Raw genomic sequence first — 19,778 nt, 5'->3', positions numbered from 1 at the left:
TCCCAGTTTCTATCACTGTCCTTCCCCTTCCCACACCTCGCATGGCCAGTGGTGTAGACAGTAGGCCCAAGGCCCGAGGGGCAGGTGCCCTGGATCTTCCAAGGGGGCAACCAGTTGCCCTCAGGAGCTCACCTGTACTTCTCTCAGGCTAATCCAGAAATCCTTGAAGACTTTGGTGCAGGATAAAAATGGCTTTGCTTGTTCCCACCAACAGAGTTCCTCATTAAAACCTCCCCTGGAGGGCTTCCCTGGTGGCGCAGTGGTTGAGAGTCCGCCTGCCGATGCAGGGGACGCGGGTTCATGCCCCGGTCCGGGAAGATCCCACATGCAGCGGAGCGGCTGGGCCCGTGAGCCATGGCCGCTGAGCCTGCGCGTCCGGAGCCTGTGCTCTGCAACGGGAGAGGCCACAACGGTGAGAGGCCCGCGTACTGCAAAAAACAAACAAACAAAAAACCTCCCCTGGTGGGAATTCCCAGTGGAGGGAATGGCAAGCTGGGTGGCATCATTTCAGTCTGGGAGAAGAGAGGTGCGTTGGGGTGTTGAGAGCTTAGGGAGGTGCCCTCCAATTACCCCATCCAGCAGCCGCCCACGTGGGGGGCCAGCCCTGCTCCTGCTTCCCAGTGGACTGGAGCCACCTTCTCATCCTTCATGGCCATGTTGCTCAAATTTCCAAGATAATTGTCCAACCTTGTGTTGACGGTGACTCGGAAAGACCTGCTGAAGAGGACTGGATTGCCAGAGATAAATATCACTATTGTCACCGTCCTTATTAGTGAACATTTAAGAACCTGCCACTCACAAGATACCATGAAAGTTCTGGGTTGGGTACAAAAAATAGTTTGACATGATTGTACTCCAGAGGTTCTTACCTTCCAGTCCTATAGGCTATAGTTTTCTCAAAATCTGCAAAAAGAAGGCGTTAAACCAGCTAGACTCCACAGCCCCATGTAACTCTAAATCCATCTCTGCCTGGTGGGTATTCATTGAAACCTGGACCACAGCTGGCCACAGCAGTCGGCCGTTTCCTTATTTATATGACCCACGTTGCAGCCTCTCCCTCTTTCTCTCCTTTCTCCACACTTCCCTTATCCCTGCATCCCTTGGCCCCCTTTTCTCCCTGTCTCAATTTCATTTACTTGCCTCCCTCCCTTCTTCCCGTCTCCATCATGTCTGTCTCCTGCACCTCTGCCCCTCCCTGCCCTTTCGGAGCCCAGAGGCAGAGGGCTGTTCCCTCACACATAGAGCAGAAAGGTGCCAGGGTTGAGCAGTCCACAGGGACGACAGGAATTCTTTCTCCGCACTGACGGGCAGGGCAGCACCTCAAGGGTGTGGGCTGGGGCCATAAGCCCTGCACTGTGTGTCTAGTGAAGCTGGGTCACATAATCACGGAAGGCAGCGGAGGCGGGAGGTTAATACAGGAAGGCAGAGAAAGTCTAGATGGCCAGCCATCCCACTCTGCCCAGGCCCAGGGCGTTCCCAGAATGTGGGACTTTTCAATGCTTAAACCAGGAAAGTCCTGGGAAAACCAAGATGAGTTGGTCTCACCTTGGGCTTGGGTGATGAGAAGAAGGGAGGGTAAACTTTGGGTGAGAATGGTATATTATAATTCTTTACGGGGTGCTGGCACAGTCACCACAGTGGAGAGCTCAGCAGGGAAGGCAAAACGACGGTGCCCTTTGGCCACTGTGGTTCCCCGTGCCCGAATGAGCACCCTGGCATCGCTAAGAGTGCATTTTCTACCTAGGAAGACAAATCTTTTTCCCTCTGTGGGCTTCAGTATCCTCAGGTATAAAAGATCCCATCCGGCCCTGACATCCTAGGAGCCTTCTTCAGATGTATGCAGACCAAATTCCCAGCTCCTTCCACCAATATCCCAGTTGTCGGCTGTTGGATGCTCTCAAATGGAGCCCCTAGAATGGAGCAGACCACTGACTCACTGCACGTCCTGGGACACGTGACTTTACCACTCCTGACTCAGTCTCCTTATAGGAAAATGGGGGCAGAAATAACCAGCTCACAGGGTTATTGTCAGGATTAAACGAGGTAATACACATATAAGAGCCCACTCGTGACCTGGAAACTAGTAGGTGCTCAGGAAGTAGTGCACGAAATTAAAACTGCTCCAATGTGTCTGACTCGCTCAGGGCTCAGTGGATCTGTGAGTGAGGTGAGGTGTGATATTGAGACATCGTGGACCAGAGTAGAACCCACTGTGACGGATGCTCCCAGCTCCCCCAGCTCCTCCTGGGAGAGGAGGGGAGGGAACTGCTCTCCTCTCCTCTCTCAGGGATCGAACCTCTTCAAAAGCACTGACCAGACACTCCCTTCACCTCTCAAACTGTGAATACTCAGGAAGAAAAATGGGTCTCTCACAGTGGCTGTGTTCATTATGTTTTGAGGTTATAGCAATTGTGAAGGACTATTGGGCTGAAGGCTCTTAGGGGAAATGCTTTTTATCCCAATTCATCAATTGTTTAATCAGAAGAAATAAGCCTCTCCTATTTTTTCCCTTGGGAGACTTAACTCTTGCACATTTTCTGGTTTAGCATTTCGCTCTCCTTGGCTTCATATAAGCACAGGTGCACAGCATGTGGCCGGCGCAGCGCTGCTAGAAGGGCAAAGCATAACCAGCATTTGCTGCTTACCGAGGGCTTTGTTATTCTCTATTACTTGTGCTCCCCGGTCATTTCCTCCTCAGGAAAATCAAGGTGATACTGACCACTTCAAGATAAGCAGGCCCACACGTGCTCAATGAGTCACTCAACAAACATGTCACATGCCTGCTGGTGTGAAGCTCCGTGCTCCATCCTATGTTGGGTATGGAAGAAAGGAACTTACAAGTTACTGTCACGAAGCTTACGTTCCAGCCCAGGGGCCCTGATCCTCTTGAAGATGAGGATCCTTTTTGAATCTCAAAACATTTCGTGAACCTCTGCCTGGCTATACCTGGCTCGTATGATTCAGTAATGTTTTTATGTGCCTTTGTGTTGAATCTGTCACAATCCCATCTGCTCACATTTGAAAACTAGCCATATGTGTATGTGTGAGAAATTGTTTGCTCAGCATACTAATGGAGTTGGGGGTTCTTATGTGTCTGAAGACCCTCTGCCCTCATCTCCAATAGCCTGAGGAGCTTAATGAGTGTTCAGGACTGTTGGAGGCTCAGACTACTGGAGCAGGCGAGAGCGTCCCCGACAAAGGAAAGGAGGAGGCCACAAGCTCCCAGGTGGGAAGGCATGAGCTGTGGCCCTCAGTTGCAGACCATGGTGAATGTTGGGGCAAAGAAAAAAGGAAGGAATGACACTTCCTGGGGGATATAAATAATCTAACTTTTGTCTAATCCTACTGTTGTCTGTTTTAGGAAGTCTTCATCACTACCCATCTTTCCGATGAGCTTTGCATTGGGATACACATCGTCCTTTTACAATTTTAGTAACTGAAGCTTTGTAAATTGCCTATAGCCATTTCCAAGGTGTCTTGCCCTCCTCCCTGAATGGACAGTCCCTTGGCCTGTAGGGATCAGAGCAGGGTCACACTCCTGGCCCTGTCTCTGTCCCATCCCGCCCCAGCCCCTAACACCACGGCTGCTCTGTCACCACCTTTCAGGCAGCTGGGATTGGACTGGAACACGCTCCTGTCCACCCCTGGCAGCCCCTCTCACCCCATGGCTTATGGGGATTCCTGACACTCCAGTGCTCATCCTGCAGCACCCACTGTGGTCTGTCTACCCCTGTCCTGACCCCCCCCCACTTGGCACCTCACATCCCAGAATTACTTCTCCCTCCTCTCCCACAGCTTGATCACAGTCACACCCACTTTCCAGTTACATCTCTATGTGGTGAGGGCTGGGAGAGAGGGAAGGAAACGAACATGGAGGGCAGGCACCTAATTCAGGAAAGCTTCCTGGAGGAGGTGATGCCTGGGTCAAGTCTTAAAGGATGAGCAAGAGTTAGCCCCGCTAAATGTGGGCTAGGATGAGGACGCTGGCAGGCAGGCAGCCTTCAGCAGAGGGGACAGAAGAGAAAGGCCGAGGTGGTGGGAGCTGGGCATGCTGGTAACACCCTCCAATCGTTGCAGTCAGGCAGGCGGACAAGGTAGGCAGGACCCACGTGGTGGAGCCCGGCATACGTGCCGGGAGACAGTGGTGAGAACAGATTCACTTCTGAACGAGCGGCAGCAGGAATGGAGGGGAAGGCACAGGTAGCCAAGATGGTGCAGGGACAGCACGTTGACGTCTGGAGCAGAGGAGCGAGAGAGAGGGAGGTGCAGTCCCAGCCGAGGCTGGGACCAGGACAGCTAGCCATGGCATGAGCAGAGGACGGACTCCGGATCCCTGCTCAGTAGGCTCTGACTCTTCCTTCTTCCAATGACTGTAGCTTATTTGTTTGTTTCTTCCCCCTTCTGCTTCCCCCGCTGGCACAGACTCCCCAGAAAAGCTAAAAATGCATCTCATCTGATCCACATCAGAGGGTGGATGAGCCGGGCTTTATTACACGCTGGTTAAAGCGGTCTTGTGGGAGAGGATGGGCTACGTTATAATTGTATCTTTGGTCACCTCCACCCACCCGGCCAAAAACCTGGTGGAGCTGCCTCTGTTTAGACACCGTTTTACAGAAGGGCTCCCCTCCACCCTTTAGCTTTTTTGGATTAGTCTTGAAGACTCAGCCTGCTGGCTTGGGAAAGAGATGGGAGGAGGGAGGGAGCGGAGGAAGGGTCGTGTCCTCCCACCCGCTGCCTGTAGGGAGAATAGCCTGGGTGGGTTTGGAGATGTGTCTCTGGGGATGGGCAGGCAGCTCTGGAGAGGCTGGGGGTGGGGTGGAGCTGTTTTAGGAGCAGCAACAGCTCCCTCGGCAGGATTTCTCTTTATGATTCTTAAACTTCTTAAACTTCTACACTGTTCTTTGGGCTTAAGCATACCATCTATTTAGAATTGAGCATCAGAAGGTGGGGGCTGTCACTCCGGCTTTGAAAGAAACATTTTTGGAAACGAGCCAGCATTCAGTGTCATTAGTAAGAAGTAAGGGCCCTTTCCAGGGCTTCCTTCCTCTCCATCCCTCTGGGAGGCCCCTGGGGGTGAATCACGACTGTGACTCACCATGGAACATTGGGAATGCTCACAAGGGAGTGCTCCGGTGTGAGGGCGGAGCTGTAGGTCTTAGGTGGTGGGTTTGCAGGTATTCTGTGAGAGTTGTTTGCACGCTTGTAAGGCTACTAGTCAAGAGGAAGCATCGTGCATTCATGTGCTGTAGCCTTTCAGTTACACACTCACCTTCTCTTCACAAACAGGAGGCCAGAAAATGATTGTGGATCTCACCCTCTGTTCCCAGCCCCCCATTAGGCATGATGGGAGATATAGGGGAATTATAAACCACACATGTTTCTTGTTTCATTGGGGAAACAAGATTCTACATGTGAAAAGCTAGGCAAGACAGTAAATGGGCAAGGGCCAAGGGATAATATCCTAACTCCTGAAAGGGGGTGAAAGGGTGCGTTAGTCAGCTATTGCTGTATAACAAAAATGCCCCCAAACCTTAGCTGCTTAAAACAACACTAAACATTTATTATCCTCATGATTTTTATACCCAGAAATTCAGGAGCAGCTTAGCTGGGCAGTTCTGGCTCAGGGTTTCCCATGAGTTTATAGTCAAGATGTTGACTGACTGGGGTCATCTTAAGCTTGATTAGGACTAAAAGACATGCTTCCAAGATGGCTCACTCAGTAGCTAGCAACTTGGTTCTGGTTGTTGGTGAGGTCTCAGTTCCTGCCCATTTGGACCTCTCCATAGGCTGCTTGCATATCTCCCAACATGATAAGAGGTTTCTCCCACAGCATGGGTACCCGGAGAAAGCAAGGCAAAAGTGGCAATGTCTCTTATCACCTAGCTTTGGCAGTCTCACACCATCACTTCCCTGGCCACACAGACCAACCCTGATACAACGTGGGAAGAAATTCACAAAGTGTGAATACCAGGAAGTGAAGATCATTGGGGGCCATCCTGGAACCTGGCTGACACTGATGAAACATCACCTTGGGTTAGAGGGGGAGGGTGTTAGGGAAGAAGTGAGACTGGAGCTCAGTCTCTTTCTCTTCGGTCTCTTCGAGAGAGAGAGAGGTGGGCCTGGAGGTGTGACCGCTTAGAGCAACAGGCGCAAGGCTGAAATGAGCATGGTGTGTTTGGAGGGCAGTGCACAAGCCAGCTTTAAAGAGAGATTCCTGGTCGGAGAGCACTGGGAAGTAAGGTCAAGACCAGACTATGGAGGACTGTGATGGGCAGACTAGAATGGTGGGATCCCCTAAAGGGTGTCATCAAAATTCTGTAGTAAAGAAATGACTAGATCCAGGTGGGGAGGCTCAGCCTCTTACTATCTGGGTGCCTTGAATGGGTCGCTTTAATCCTTTAGGGCTCAGTAGCCACATCTGTAAAATGGGTGTAACAAATGAGTTAATGCATGTGAAATAGGTGTTGACTAGAAAGCAATAAGGTTTTGATTATCAGCAAGATCATCATTTGCAGCCAGACCCTGCCAGGGTTCTTGAAGTTCAGATGGCGCCAAAACAACCTTCTGGCTTCCTCTCTTCCCTGTGTTCTCTGTTGCTGTATGATAAATGTTGGACTAACCAATGGCCTCCTGAGGCTGAAATCATGGGTTCTTCCACTATTGGAGAGTCCAGCTCCCGTGCATAGCCTGCCTTTCTAGCCACAGGAATATTACTATGCCGTAGGCAGGTTCTGGTCAGACCATGGGCCACTCCTAATATCCTACAGTTGTATCCTGCAGGACTTGACGGTTCTCATCCAGTTCTCATCTGATCCTCACCACCACCTAGGAGATAGACAGCCCAGAGTTGTTAACTCCATTTTACAGACAGAAAAACTGAGATAGAGTTGCTGAAAAGCCCCAGAACAAATCAGCGGTGATCAGACATTACAGTAAATCCCAAAGAGTTTGGGAGTTTTGTGAAAGAAGGGAGAGAATTCGAATCACTCAACATTTTCAATAGTAACGACTTTAAAAGTCAAATATCACCAAAGAGTGCATATAGAAAAATAAATTACCTTCTGCCCCTCACTGGCAGCTCTCCAACACCATCTCGGAAGGAACCAGTACCCAGTTTTTAGTGTATCTTTCCTAAGTTAGCCTTTGCATCTACCAAAAAATATGTGCATGTGGTCATCTTTTTCTTTCCAAACATGGTAACAAACCACTCTCTATGTAGCATGCTTTGCAGTTGAACCTTAGAGCTATTCTCCATATATCCGTATACAGATATGCCTCATTCTTTTTCATGGTTGCATAGTACTCCATGGTGTACCCAGCTAGCCCTCCATTGATGAACACACTGTTTGCTTCCAGTCTTTGGTTATAGAAACAATGCTGCAGGGATGAGCTTTGTACCTAAGTTGGATACATTTGATAATGAATATAATATCCATAAGGGAAATTTCTAGGTCATCAGAATTAAAATCTCTTTGCATTTAATCTTTATGTCTTTAATCCTGAGTGATGCTGGGCATTTTTCACATATTTAAAAGTTTTTTATATTTCTTTTTCTGTGATCTTCTTGTTCATGTTTTTTTTCAAGCTAAAACAGTTTTTGCAATTTTCTAGCAAGCTATAGATCTTTTCCTGATTTAATATAAGCTCTCTCTATAAAGGAGATTAGCCCTTCATCATATGTTTTGCAAATATTTTTCCCAGCTTATTTGTTTCTTACTTAGAAGAACATTTCCCTTTGAGATTATAAAACAATTTTCCAATTTTTTTTCATAATTCTTTTTTTTTTAACCTTTTAAACCTTTACTGTACCCATCATTTACTTTAGTGTAAGGAGTGGGGAAGGGGTCCACATTTTGTTTTGTTTTGTTTCCTACGTGATTGGCCAGTTTTCCCAATCCCATTTACTGAAAAATCCATCTTAAAATAAAAATTGAAATCTCACCTTTACTATTTGCTAAATTCATATGCATATGAATTTATGTGTGTCTGTTTATGGACTGCCAGTGACATTTTATTGATCTGTTTCTCTGTTCATGATCCATTACAAAATATTTTATTTTTATGACTTTATGTTTTCATATCTGGTAAGGCTGGTCCCCTTTCTCCCATTAGTCACCTGCTTCAGAAATCTCTTGGCTATTCTTTTTTTTTTTTTTTTTTGTGGTCCGCGGGCCTCTCACTGTTGTGGCCTCTCCCGTTGCGGAGCACAGGCTCCGGACGTGCAGGCTCAGCGGCCATGGCTCACGGGCCCAGCCGCTCCGTGGCATGTGGGATCTTCCCGGACCGGGGCACGAACCCGTGTCCCCTGCGTCGGCAGGCGGACTCCCAACCACTGCGCCACCAGGGAAGCCCTCACTTAAGTCTTTTTAAAGAATGCTTCAGTCATGATTTAAAACTTTCTTTGTATGGATCATGCCCATTTCTTATGAGCGTGTTCCTAGGTGTTATATCTATTTTCGTTGCCAAGTAAATGGGATCCTCTAATATATTTTTGAGCTTGTCCACTGTGCGTGTAGGAAAGTATCCAGTCATATCCTCTGCAAATAATGATGTTTTTTCACCAGCTCATTTCTAACTCTTTAACCTTGTAATTCTTCAACATTTTTGATCTTGAGACTTCAAAGGGGGACCAGACTTCCTAGGTACAAGGAACCTGCTGAACCCATTCTGGCTCATCAGTACATCAACCAGGCTTTTATGGGCTGGGGGATGCTTGTCCCCTGAGAATATTTTCACTGTAATTTTTGATCGTCTGGAGACCAGAACTCTCAGTGCAGATAAATGATGAATGGTGGTGGGCGGGGTGGAGGGGGTGGGGATAGTTACTTGGAAGGTGCTGACCGGTCAGGCACCCTCCCCAGAGGCTGTGAAAGCGTCCTGGCCTTGGTGCTGCCCGCTGAGGCCGGGGGCAAGTGTGGCAGAGGGAAGGAAAGCTCCCATCCCCGGAGATGTGCACTGGAGAAACCAAACATACAGGGGTGGCTGGACTCTGGGCTGTGCTCCAAAGGGGGTGTTTGCTGTACACCCTCCAGCAGTCTCTCCATCACAGCTGCCCAGCTCTGGGGTCCTGCCCAGACAGCTGTGTAGCCCAGACGCCCACCTGCTGGCTCCCACATCCTTGACTGCAGGACCCAGCTCCCACGGGATTCCTTCTGGGTTCCTATTTCTCCCTACTATTTTGCTGTGGGTTCGTGTTACTGCTCAGGAAAGTCAGAAGCTCCTCAAAAGCAGGTGCAGGGTCTTGTTTGGAGCCCCACACAGCATGAAGCCCCAGTCGAGACGTGGTGAGTGATCAATAACGTTTGCGAATTGACTGTATTCCATGAGGAAACCGCTCGTGACAAATGAGTTTCCACTCGCATCCTAATTGTCCTTTCTTTGGAGAGGGCTCCTGGAACCAAACAGCCATCAGTTCTACAGCGGGCAAGAGAGAAAATTATAGCCGAGGAGGGACAGGGCTCAAGTGTAAATAAGAAAAGGAAATGCTTGGACTTTCTCGATGCAATAAAAGTTCTATATAATAATATTATATGGAACTAACTGTGCAATTAAGCCCGAAAATTGCAAGCTTCCAGTTTGTCCTTCCAGCCAAATGCCAGGCGGTTCTCATGGTGGATGGCATCTGCTTAGAAGAAAAGTGCAAGTTTTGAGGCAAATCTGAGGTTTCACTTCCTTTGGAAAACACAGGCTGGGGTGGGATCCTTGAGGCCATCCGGCTGGGCCGCTGATCCAGGCCTTATCTCCGAATCGAAGTGGACAGCAGCAGGGAGGCCAACGTGTTTTTCAAGAGCTGAGGCGTAACTAGGACATCTTATACCTGGATGAGGCCTGGGAGTGTGATCCTGCCCTCCTTCCTCCCTCGGCCCCTTCCGCCCCCACCCCACCCCCCAGCTTTTCCCTACGCCTTCTGACCCCAGGGGTCCGGAGCAGGGGTGTGGCTGTGAGTAACGGGTCAGAGGGTACACTATCCTAGCTGGTTTCCAGGACAGCCTGTTGCCGACACCTCCTCAAATGCAGCTCCAAGCAGATTCCTCTCCCATCCAGAAGCTTCCCTGACTTCCTTCCCATGGCCTCTTACACAGTCCGAGTGCATCTGAGGCCTCCTCTCCCTGCCAGCGCTTCCCTAGTGGAGTTCCCCAACCCCACCCCAATGGAGTCCCTGCCCCTCGGCCTGCCCCCGAGGGACCCTGTCCTCACCTCTGGCCTAGCTCTTAGCACTGCTGTCTTTATCTCCCATTTTTCTGTGAGTCCTTAAGGAATTCCATCCGTTTCATCCCTGTTTCTCCAGCCGCAGATGGGTAAACTCCGCTTAGGAAACCTGGAGCCCGACAGCTTGGGTTCAAGTCCCAACTCTGCCTCAGTTTCTCCACTTGAAAAATGGGTTTTGGAGAGGATTAAGTAAGAGAATCTACATAAAATATTTAGGTCAGCAACTCACACCGAACACTCAGTACATCTCAGCTGATAGTTTCATTCTGTCTATATCAGCTGGAGGAATACAACATATGTTGTATCTCTGTCAAGCTGGGTGCCTGTCTCTTCCTCATGCTCCCCACACAGGGCCTGTAGGATTGTTTGTAATGAATTAGGGCACATTCTGGAGAAGCAATTTCCAGACCCCAAAGTGTGTTCACACTTATTTCCCTGTGTAACCTGGCAGCATCCCTGAGACACCTGGGTTGGGGGTAGAGGACAGAATCAGGAAGTCCACAGTCGGGCACAGCAGCCCCAAGACAGCAGAGGTTGAGCTGCTCGTGACCTCAGAATCCAAAGATCCACCTGGAACCAGAATATTTAAGTGGGTCAGCTAGAGGACACCATAGCACCATCGAGTGTGTGGGCAGCAAGGGACGTTCACAGCCTCCTGGTCTCACATGAAAGAAGAAACCGAAGCTCAGAAAGGGAACGTGGCCAGTCCAAGGTCACCAGTAACTCAGCTGCAGAGCACAGAGGAATTGTCAGTGCAGACTTTAATTGTACCTCCTCCCCAGAAGCGTCGTAGCCCCCTCTGCTGACTGCACACCTGGGCATTTCTCAGCCCCGCCTCTTCATGCCCTTTCCCAAAACAGGCCTCGGCCTTTTTCCGCTCCAGCTCTGGCCCTCTCACCTGGCAGTGCTTTCCCTTCTCCCACCATCAAGCCCCCTGGCCCAGCGGCAATAGGAGTTGCACAGGGATCCCTGGGCTCACAGGTCAAGGTGGCTGGACGGCAGAGCGCACTCAGGCCGGCCAGCTGTGTAAGCACCTTGGTGCCTTCTAGAAGAAACACTAAACTACATCCCCAGGAAGGGTTGGAATAAGTGCTGCCTCTTAACCCACTCTGAACACAACTCCTCAAATAACACAAAATCTAAACCATTCCCACCCCTCTGCAGGAGACGGCTGCTTGGGGCAGAAATGCTAAAAGAATAGTGCTCCCGGGGGCTCCCCACCCTCCTGTGAGCTCGTGGCCGTGGGGAGTGTAGCCCACCAGCCAGGACACCTCCTGCAAAGGCAGCCAGAGGCAGCTGCGATTCTGAAGCTCAGTAACCCGGGACCTAGTGCTCTTTATGGGAAACAAGTGATTTATTTTATTATCTAAATTTTCGGTGGTTTAATAAGGTTTAATAAGCCTCCCAAGGAGCCTTCTGGCTCGGGAAATCGCCTGTAATAAACACAAGTAGTAAATCCTTTATTTGGAACGTAAAGAGGTGCGCAATTTCTCTTAAAAGGAAACAAGTCTTCCCCCCTCCCCCACCTTGCCCTCTAATAAATGAAGGATGAATACATAATTAAAGAACCGCAGGTTGAAGGGATACCACTTATGTGTCTGGCTCAGACTCCCAGGGCCAGCCCAGCCAGTGCTCTAGCCGTCTGAGGTGGGACCCTCCCCACCGGCGTGCTAGGGGCCTCAGCCCCTCCAGGCCATGCAGCCCCTAGACAGCCCACCCTTCCCATCTTCCCTGCAAGGTTACTGCACAGTGCGGCCCCCAAATTATGGCCTCAGGGAATACGTGAGATTTCCAGCGTTATTGATGGATGTTGTGCCCTTAACCTCGCTTCACTTTTGTTTCTTTATCTGTAAAATGGGTATAATACTGGCCTTGCCTGCTGCCACGCAAGTGAAAGTGCTTTGAAGAGTAACAGGTTCCAAGCCACCCCCTGGGTGAGGGGATGGGGGCAGGGGCCCCGGCACACCCACTTGGGGTTCACCCAGATGCTGTGAAGAAGAGGTTCCTCCCGGGGGAGATTAAACAGCTCCGACACTCAGATGCCCCCACCCCACCCCAGGACCAAAGCCCAGGTACAGAGCTGCCCCTCAATCTTCCTCACCCATCCCTCAAGCTGCCCTCTGAGGTACCCCTCAAGTCTGTCCCGAGTGTGTGTTTCATCCCGGTAAGAATGTAGGGGGTGAGAAGCACACCCTGGGTTTTGTCCCCCGTCAAAACTCCCAGTGGGGGTTCTAGACCTTGTTCTGATAAAACCAATGTGGAGTGTGGAGGTGGTGATGGTGATGAGGGTGGAGGTGACAAGAAATAGATACAGCGTGATACAGTGGACAGGGTCTGGACGACAAGTCAGGAGGTCCGGGGTCTCTGTCACTTACTTTGCTCTGTGACTTTGGGCGAGACAGTTCACCCAGCATGAGCTTCGGTTTCTCGCCGGCAAAGTGGGGCAAATAATTCCTTCTGTACCCAGGGAGCCTCAGAAAATGTATAGAGAAGAGTGGGTGTGCTCACCAAACACACAGCACAGTTAAGTCAGGGGGCTTCAGAGGACAGTGAGGCAGGGACCTGAGCGCCTGGTGTCAAGAGAAGGAGCTCAGGCCCCCAGGTGTAGGGATGTGGGGAGAAGCCCTCTGTGTGGGGTAGGAACACAGGCACTCCTGCGGGGCCTGGCCTCTGCCCTGTCAAGCCTTATGCTGTGGGTGCAGGGACCAGGCATTGGGGGGGGGGGGGGGGGGGAGAATGGGGAAGCATGGCCGTGTGCTGCCGAGAGGGCCTGTATTCCAGCTGTCAGGGACCATCTGGAACATCCATCACCGTTTGCAGAGGAAGGCTCAGAGCTCATTTCACAGAAACCAACCGGCTCCAAGCCCTGGGCCCAAGGCTGAGCTGGGGACTGTGGCCTCCAGGCATGTCTTGGCAGGGTGGCAGAGCAGGTGGCGCAGGCTTCATGCAGCTGGGAGGGCTCTGCCTGGGGAGCTCTGGCAGGTGGAGCAAAGGTTGGAAGTTGAGGAGGCCCCCCCAGCCTTCCAGCCCACATGTCTGGCCCCAGCCTCTGGGGCATCCCGGGGGCCGAGGGGTGTGGCTGCCCTGCTTAGGGGAAGAGCTGAGGGCAGGGTGGGGCGCGCCCAGCAGAGATCCACGGGGCTGGACAGCTGCTTGGGGCAGGCCTCCTTGCGCTCTCTCCTGCCCTGGTCCACCAGCCCCTTGCAGGTTTCCCTGCCTACACAGACCACAGAGACTAAGGACCTGCTCGAAGGAGGCAGGCAGGTGCTACCTAGCCTCATTCCCAAATCTGGAAAAGAATCCACATCTCTTCTCTGCCCCTGTGCAACTCCACCCTCGCCCTCACTAATTCTGCCAGGCGTCTTCGAAGCTCCAGGCCCAGGCAGGGGAGGAACTGGAGGCTGGAGAGGGGACCACTCCCAGGGCAGTGGGAGCCTGCCAACTGGGGCCAGTCTGCCGTGGGGATTTGGCAGATGGAAGCGTCATCCTGGGCCCCAGATTTGCTAACCTGAGCATGATTCAAGGAGGCACTGAACTTGTGGATCAAGGCGATAGAATTGTCCTGAAAGTCACATCACTGAGGTCGCCATGGAGGACAGGAAAGGGATGGGACTGGAGCAGAAATCAAATCCCTGACCTGCTGTTTTCTAGCCGTGTGACTTGGGGCAAAGGACTTAGCCTCTCTGATCCCCATCAAATGAGAATCATAATAGGATGAAATGAGTAGATATAAGCACTTTACGAATGATAGGGCTCTGTTCAAATGTCAGATGTCCCCAGTGCAGAGGGCTGGGGCCACCCACTGCCTTTTGTGACTTCAAGGCTCTCTCCACTGTGTATTTGAACAGACCTCATTCATTCAGCATCTCCCATGTTCCTGCCTAATGGCATCCTGGGAATGATACAGACATAGAAGAGACAATCCTGGAGCAAGTGAGATCCATGCAGTTACTTCCCCATTTCCCACATAAGCAAACTGAGGGCAGCAAGAGTATACACATAATTTGCCAATCCCTGCACTTCACATTCCTAGTAAAACCAGTCCTAGAACATGGGGTGCCTACTAGCCAGACGACCCCACACCCGGCTGGGGTCACAGGCTTAGGCGTCAGAATACCTGGTTCTAGTTCCAGCCCTGGCACTAATGCGCTGTGTGACCTTGGGCATCAGCTACTCACTGTGCCTTATTTTCCTCATTTGTAAAGTAGGCGTAAAGTTTCTACCAGCCTTGCCTGCCTCTTTGGGTTAGGAGTACATGAGACAGGAGGTATGAAAGGACCTTGGAAGACTACAATGTCCTCCACATGCTGGGGTGGCCCTGGGAATGTCTTTGGGAGAGGTAATTAAATAGTATGGTCTCTGCAAAACTATACAGAAGGGAAATTAGTTCCTGGTACGACGCCACCTCCCTCTGTCAAGACCCCTGTTGGGTGTCTTTGTCCCTCCCGGACTTCCTAATTGCCAGCAGTGTTTGAGTACCTCCTCTGTCCCAGGAGCACTTCCTGTGCCTTCCCTCATTTGATCCGCCCAGCAACTCTTACCATCCCCACTGAACAGATGAAGAAACTGAGCTCAGGAGGGTGAAACCTAGTCCCCGAGGCCAGGATGTGGACCCGGGAGGTCCTAAAGCAGGGCCCTCGCTCTCCACCTCCCAGCATAATCCCCCTGTTGTCAGATGGCTGTCAGCCAACTTCAGGCACACGCTGGCTGAGAACAGCTTCCTGTGTGATCTCGCTCAGGATCCAGGTTAAACACACCTTCAGGCGGGACTCTAGAAATCCAAAGCTTTCCAGATCCAAATGATACGGGGCAGGTCCTTCCTGCCCCTCTGCCCAGTGAGACCTTCTTTATCCTTCACAGATCAGACAGGGCGCCTCCTCCTGGAAGTCTGCTCCGATCCCCCAGCCCGCAGGGGCCTGTTGCCTCCGTGTCCGTACCTCTGTCACTGGTGCTCAGTCCTGAGCCCCCCTGGCCTGCTTGGGTCTTAGGTCCCTAGTGTACAACCCTCAGCCCTCTGATTAAATCTCTAAACCTTTGGGGGCTAGGGTCCAAATCCCCCTACCCACAAGTCGGACTTTGTAAGGGGCAGTGTTATAAGGGGAATGAACGTGAGCTTTGGCACCAAATGCAGCCGGGTTCAGACCCTGGTTCGGTGTGTGGCATTGGGCAAGACACTTACCCTCTCCATACTCTTTCTTTATCTCTAGATTGCAGGTGATGATAAAAATATGTACCTTTCATGGTCGTGTTGATTGAAGAAGGCTTAGAGGTGCAATGACCGACACGTTACAGGCACTTGATAGATGGTAGCTGGTATTGATTGTTATTATAAACGCTGGCTTCCCTGCTTGATTGATTTGGCGATTAGAACAGGACACAAATAAAAACAAAAATTCAAGTCACACTCAAGAAATTAGTTCGGAGGACTTCTAGAGCCAGGTTTCTACAGTGCAATTCTCTAAGTCCAAGGTCCCCTCTCTCCTTCCAAAGGCTCCAGCCCCACCTCTTCTCTGATCCTCTCATAGAAACACCCCCTCCTCCTCTTTAGCTGGTGAGCTGAAGGGCATGACCCATCTCCCTATAGTGAGAGGGGGGAGGCAGGTAGAGTACCTGAGGCAGGTAGAGTACCTGAGGCTAGTGACGTTCTCATGTTACAGTTGAATTAACCTAGGCCAGAGATGAGAAGTGCTGCCTTTGCCAGAAGGCTACTTGGACGTACCTGGGCTCTAGAACCTTCCACAGAAGGCACAGGCCCAGGGGAGGCTGTGGTGAGCCTCATGTCCTCTAGAATGGGGACCACACCTGAAAAGGTTTCACCCGCCCTGCATTCTGGCTCTTTAACCTCCTTCTTCCATTTGCAAGCTCCTCTTTCCCCCTTTTCCTCCTCCGCCATTAGTTCTTGGCTCTATATTTTTTCTATCACCTTCATACCAGAGGTTCATATTTTGCGTCAAGCCTCTCCTAGCTGTCGAGCGGTTTGGTTTTGTGTTTGTGTGTGTGTGTGTGTGTGTAATTTTCTTTCCTGAGCGTGTTATTCTTGGAGAAGGAGTGCCCTGGCTTGGGCGATGGGAGGGATGGAAGGGAGGGGATGGAGGGCCTGGGTGCAAAGGTGGGGGCTGGACATGGCATCCCCTCTGGAACACTGCTGTCTGCGGGCCCGCCAGGCATGGGGATCTTAGGGTCACCAGGGAAGCTTCCAGAGTGTAGGCAGGGTGGGGGCACGTCTTCCCAAAGAGTTAATAAAAACAGCAAACCACAGCCCCCCTTCCCCTGCTACCTCATGCCAGGAAAAACAGCCCCGAGCTCTGTGGTTACATCTGTTCCTCCAGGAATGGTACAAAGACTCCAAACCATGCCATGGTGAGAAGTCGCTGCTGGACAGACCAGCCTTCAAGTCCAGGGTCACCCAGGCCTGTCACCCCCTCCCCACTGCCAGATCCACTTTGTGCTTTCTCATGGTCATGACGCCGGTTATAAGATTTCCCCGTCCATCCAATGACAAGATGAGGAAAGAGAAGCCCAGAGAGGTGGTGGGGCCTCCCGGAGTCACACAGCTGTGGTTTCTGACCCCAGGCCCAAGCAGACCTGCTCCAAAAGCATGGGAAGCAGGGCATTTAGCACAGGGGTGGTGCTACCCATCCCTCAGAGGGCTCGGGTGAGACAGGGATCACCTACACCCCATCCAATGGGTTCCAGCTCCTCTATTTAAGAAGGTAGGGATAAGTTTAAGGAATTGCGGGAACTTTTCCTGAAAAACATTTTAAAACATTTTTGTCTTTATAACAATAAGCCCTTGGCAAGCAAGAAAACTTGCGTGAAAGAACTAATTTCCTGAGGTTTTAATGATTTGGGCTTTTAATAGTTGATGGGTCATTTCATTCATGAACAGTCTTTTCAGGTGAGAAGGTTCCTCTGAGGGTCAGAACGCTGCTACCATTAGGGTAGCTTCGTGGGAATTAGAAAAAGGTGTCATTTCCTCGATACATCTACTTCCATCTATCAAACCAGTGTCGTAATATACTGATTTTGTCCGAAGACAGCATTTAATGCCATCTGCCAGAAATGATAGCTATCACAAACCCATAATGTCTATGAAGTGAATATTGCCTCTGTGTTGCCTGTTGTATTATCTGTTATCTTCCTGTGTTATCTATTATGTTATCTATTGCTGTATAACAAATTACTCTGAAACTGAGTAACTTAAAACAAGAATAAACGTTTACTATCCCCGGTGTCTATGAGTCAGGAATTCCGAAGCGGCTTTGCTAAGTGGTTCTGATTCGGTGTCTTTCCTGAAGCCGCACTCAGGCTGTCAGCAGGGGTGCTGTCCCCTGAATGCCTGACTGGGACTGAGTGACCTGCTCTCCTGGTGGCTCACTCACACAGCGGGTAACTTGGACCTGCTCGGTCCCTTGCCACGTGGACCTCGCCAAAGAACTGTCCTGATGACATGGCAGCTGGCTTCCCCCAGAGTGAGCGAACCCAGAGAGAGCCAGGCGGACACAGCGATGTGTTGTCACTTGTTGTTACTTTAGCCATTCTGATAGGTGTGTGGTGATATCTTATTCCCCTTGGGTGGGTATTGCTGCATCTTTATCACAGCTGTTATGTCCCCGTGAGCTCTGTTAGAGCAAGGGCCTGCTTGGTTTGCCTTCTGTGCATCCCCAGAGCCCAGAGCAGGGCAGGGCACAGGAAGAAACCCAAAGTCTGTTTAGAGAATGAATGCATGGCCTGCGGGGTCTCTGGCCCTTTTTAAGCAGGCAGGAAAGCAGCAAGGCCTTTGCTCTGGGAAACCTCTTGAATACCTTCCCCGGGCGAGATTGCTGGGGGAAGGCTAAGGCCCTCCACCACCCACGGAGGAGCAGGGACGAGGGGGGCAGAGCACCCAGCACCCTGATACCCCACCGGGTCCCTGGGGCCTCCAGGCCACTTGGGGCACATATTGTGGGCCTGGCGCTTCTCCCTTCTCCCCTTCCACTGCCTCTGCCTTCTCAGGGCAGAGACATCCCGAGGATAAGTATGTGGGGATCCCCAAAGCTCTTGCCATTGGGCCGTGGGTCTTCCAGACTTTGTTTTTCTTTTCTCCCCACTGTAATTGCAGCCGGGGAAGGGCCAGGCCTTTGCTAGGATTTATCCATGGGCCACAGCCAAGCTTTGCCCCGAGTAGCAGGGCCGTCAGTGCCCTGCAATAAAAATTGAGGTGGCTTGTGGTCCAGGTTGAATCTGTTGACTTGGGTTGTGAATTCTGCTCCCTGAAGGGAGGGCGTGCCTGCTGTCCTCTGCGCCCCCCTCCCCGACCGCTGGCGGCTATGACCGGCCACACTTCATGTCTTGTGTATAGATAATGCGGAGGTGTCTTAGAAGAGGCTTCTCCCCGTAGGGATATGTTTCCCGAAGAGTAACAGAATACAGACATGATAAATTAGCTAACAATGAGCTCGAATTTAATATTGAATATAAATATTTATAGGTCAAATGGCTCACAGATATACACATATAGGAGGTCAGTATTTTCTAAAAAATCAAGAATTTCAAATGAAGGGAAACCTCATCAGCTAAGATGAAGCCAGAAATAGGTCAGAAAGCAGAACACCTGCCATAAGGCCCCCATTCCCTTGCTGAAAATGGGCCACGAGATCGGTTTGAAGATTCCTAGAAGCTGTTATCTGTTTGCTAGGGCTGCGATAACAAAGTACCACAGACTGGAGCTTAAACAGCAGAGATTTATTTTCTCACAGTTCGAGAGGCTGGAAGTCCAAGACCAGGGTGTCGGCAGGGTCGGTTTCCTCTGAGGCCTCTCTCTTTGACTTGTAGGTGGCTGTCTTCCACTCTGTGTCCTCACGTGGTCTTCCGTCTGTGTGTCTGTGCCCTGCTCTCGTCTTGTAAGGGTACCAGTCATACTGGATGAGAGCCCTCTATAGGACCCCGTTTTAACCTTAATTCCCCTTTTAAAGAGCCTACCTCGAAATACAGGAACACTGACATACTGGGGGGTTAAGACTGCCACATATGAAGTTGGGCTGGGGAACAACTCAGCTACCGTTAGTAGCCCCCTCTGTTAGTACAGCCCGCATCAGTAGCCAAAAGTAGCAAAATCTGAATCTGTTAGAGGAGTCAGAGGATTTGTGAAATAAACCAAAGCATTCTCCCAGAGGGAGCCCTGAGTCATGAGAGAAAATTCCTCCTTTGGCGCTTGACCCACAGACGTTGTGTGAGTCCGTAGCGGCCACCATTCCCGTAGCATACAGAGCAATGGAGTTTCACATGGCTGTCCGTCCCCGCGTTCAGGAATTGCACATTCCCAAAGTGGAATTCAGTGAAATCGGGCCTGCGAGAAGGTTCCACAGCCTTTGCTAAAAGGCAGACGCTAGCTGCCCAATGACAAGCCCAACTCCAAGGGCCTTTGGGGTCCCGGGAAGAGCCCAGTGGTTCACTGAGAAGCCCCAGCTTCTGAGTGGGGCTCTGAGTTCCAGGTGAGATTGGGAAAAGCTGAGGAAGAGGGGCCAGGTTTCTAGCAGAGGGGGAGGGAGGGGAGCCCCAAGCAAAGGCAGGGGTGGGGTGGGCAAGCA

At 51.0% G+C, this 19,778-nt stretch overlaps 1 protein-coding gene across 5 annotated transcripts in view; it reads left to right on the top strand.

Moving 5' to 3' along the window:
• ZBTB7C (zinc finger and BTB domain containing 7C) overlaps positions 1-19,778 on the top strand; it is a 379,259-nt gene that overhangs the window by 345,226 nt on the left and 14,255 nt on the right. The gene's annotated exons all lie outside the window — the stretch shown is intronic.

Source organism: Aethalodelphis obliquidens, unplaced genomic scaffold (genome assembly GCF_003676395.1).
Source record: "Aethalodelphis obliquidens isolate GAN/ISIS:26980383/991018 unplaced genomic scaffold, ASM367639v1 scaffold19, whole genome shotgun sequence".
NCBI classification, from domain to species: Eukaryota; Metazoa; Chordata; class Mammalia; order Artiodactyla; family Delphinidae; genus Aethalodelphis; species Aethalodelphis obliquidens.
This window is presented reverse-complemented; position numbering and strand designations above follow the sequence as displayed.